Source organism: Helianthus annuus, chromosome 3 (assembly GCF_002127325.2).
Source record: "Helianthus annuus cultivar XRQ/B chromosome 3, HanXRQr2.0-SUNRISE, whole genome shotgun sequence".
Classification (NCBI taxonomy): Eukaryota; Viridiplantae; Streptophyta; class Magnoliopsida; order Asterales; family Asteraceae; genus Helianthus; species Helianthus annuus.
Genome location: NC_035435.2, coordinates 127,638,032 through 127,640,873, shown reverse-complemented (window position 1 = coordinate 127,640,873; position 2,842 = coordinate 127,638,032). Strand labels below are relative to the sequence as shown.

The 2,842-nt window shown below is 33.7% G+C and overlaps 1 long non-coding RNA gene across 1 annotated transcript; it reads right to left on the bottom strand.

Annotated features, from left to right (window-relative positions):
• Positions 1 to 560: 560 nt before the first annotated feature.
• Positions 561 to 2,842, bottom strand: LOC110927811. Its single transcript, XR_002585916.2, has 3 exons — positions 2,688 to 2,842; positions 2,110 to 2,177; positions 561 to 744 (listed from the first exon to the last, which is right to left on the bottom strand). It is a non-coding gene; the product is annotated as an uncharacterized LOC110927811 (long non-coding RNA).

Here is a 2,842-nt window from a genome sequence, read left to right as displayed (position 1 = left end):
TATATAATGCATGTTTTTAATTGCGATGACAAATTTTCTGCAAATATGAATCCAAAGACGATGAATCCCAGTTTCTTTAAATTTATCGTTGATCGAGAATCGTTCTACTTGATATGTCACATTGTTCTTTTTTTATATTTACTTTTATTAAGCTTGATTATTCTTATAATATATATAATCTGACTTTTTAGTAGGTTCTTTCACAGACAATACCAATGGATTTTGCAGCCGACCTGTGTGGAAATAATGTGCCTTATGGTGAGTCGATCCAAATTCCCTAAATTTATGTCAACTATATGTAAGTAAATAGATTTTCTAACTAATGATATATTTTAGGTTATAGATTTTCAAATAATTTTTGTTTTCAATCTTCTTATGTTATATTTGGATAGATTTAAAGATATTTGAAATTTTATGAAACGGATTTTGTTATTTTTACATGTTTAATGATTTATACTGAGTCAATGTGTAACACCCGTCTCATTTGTTTAGGATTTTAACATAGAATACGCATTTTTAAAAGAAATGCATCATTTCAAAAGTTATACAAAACGATAAGATTTCATAACGATAGTATCTCAGTTAACTATCTAACTAACTAGTTTAAACATGAGGGACATTAAGTTAAGTGTTTACAAAATAAACATTGTCTACAAGAATTTAGATTAATGCGGAAGCTTCAAAACGATGTGTTCGGTTCTTGAATTCATGCTTGATCGCCATCCGGAGCGAGACCAACATCACCTAATGTCAAAACCACGTTAATTGTTAGTTTTGACAACGTTAAAACACGTATAATCAAGTTCTAATGCCAAACAATGAAAACAAAATAAAATTTCTGAATTATGGGTCTGTCGCGCCCCGCGACAGATCCCGTCTAGTCTTACGCGGGCCGCGACAAACGTCGCGTGACGCGACCATGAGGCTACTATGGTGTCGCGCGACGCAACACCTTATTTTCGACAGCAGGTTGCTTGGTTTGAGTTGCAGTTGCCCAGCTCCAATTAATAACCAAATTCTAACTTAAAATCTTCATAACTTTCGTTCTACAAGTCCCTTTTTCGCGATTCTTTTTCCTACGTGTCCGTAATTTAAATACGGACCCGTTTAATATCATTACTTGTGTAAAATCTCGTTTATAGACTGATCGCCTAAGAATCCCCTTTTATTATTTATTCGACCCGTTTGGGTATGTGTCAAACTTTACATAAGTTACTCATAATGGTTTCTAAATAAAATTTACCCCTTTTACCCGGGCTTGTCAACATTGATGTTCACTACCATTCCCCAAACTATTGCACACAATATGTTGTGCTTGTTATGAACAATTTCTATCAAATACATTGTTATAAATCAACAAATTATAATACTTTTCTTTTGACCCATATCATGGGTTCTTTCAAGAAAAGTTATGCTCTTGGCGCGTCCGTTCAACGGATTACGTTTTTATGATTCATAATCAACGAGTGACTATCTAACTCACTTCAACACTACCAATTTACCCAATATTTGACCCGTTTGTTTTTTTTAATGAAAACCACCACTTTACGACATGCCAAACTTATTTTAACCAACATTTGACCCGTTTGTCTATCTAGTGAACTTCGTCACTTCAACTATTTATCAAGTTTACATAACAATTCTAACACGTAGTTAACTAACAAAATTACATGATCAAACATAAAGTAATGGAACCGTAGTTACGTACTTGCATAATTCATTGTCATTGGTTTCTAACCATAATTACCCATTCCGGGCTTGTCCATCTTAGCGTATCACTTCCATTCCATGGTTTACGCTTTTATAACTCAAATTTAATGAGTGACGTTCAAGTCACTTCGATCACTACCATTTCGGCCATTATTTTAACCCGTTCTTTATCTAGTGAGTTACATCACTTTATATACATTCCAAACATGACTAATTAAACAATATTATCAATAAACATATCTAACCAACTATTTATTTTAACCCATTTGGTTTGTCGAGTGAATTCCATCACTTCTTAGGCTTGTCTACATAAATGTAACTATTTTCGCTATAACAACATTAAACATATCTATGTCTAGGCTTGTCTACATAAATGTAAAGAGACGACAACTCGCGTACCTTTCAAAGCATATCCTTCAAGCGCGCGTCCGCTCCGACTTGACCGCTTGAAGATTCAACCACCGTGCCTGTAGAGTTCAACTAACATCGTGTTTAGAACTCTTATTATTTCCTATAACGCATAATTCACCATATGATTCGAACATGGGTTTTTACTCTACATCTTACAATTTGTTCTCGTTTAGGCATTACATCGAACACCAAGTGAGCATGATTTTATACCAATAACAATCAAGTTCATGACTAACTATTTAGCCAAGATTAACATCATTTTCAAATTTATTTTATCTAGCATGCATAGTAACACCTAGATTCACTTCATAAAAATCAATAATACTCATTTTATGATCAAGATTTCAATGTATCTCATCATCCTACAAAATCCATTTAACACCTAAATGGGTAATTATGGATTTCTTACTTATGAACACAAATTCAACAATTTATTGACTAGGGTTTACTCCTAGACATGATTTCTTTCCTAATCTCATCCAACATCAAACATCCAAGCTAAATTTCGAATTTCATATGTTCATCTAGAACTCAAGATGAAACCAAATAACCAAAATTAAGCATACCTTATGATCCTTTCGCGAAGGTGATCACTAATTCGAGTTTGGATTTTGATTTGGAACTGATTTCCCTTCGCAATTTGATGGAATTGCAGGAACTAGGGTTCCAATGGATAAGCTTGTTCGCCCCCTGTGTTTTTCCTTTGACCAGAGCACACCAA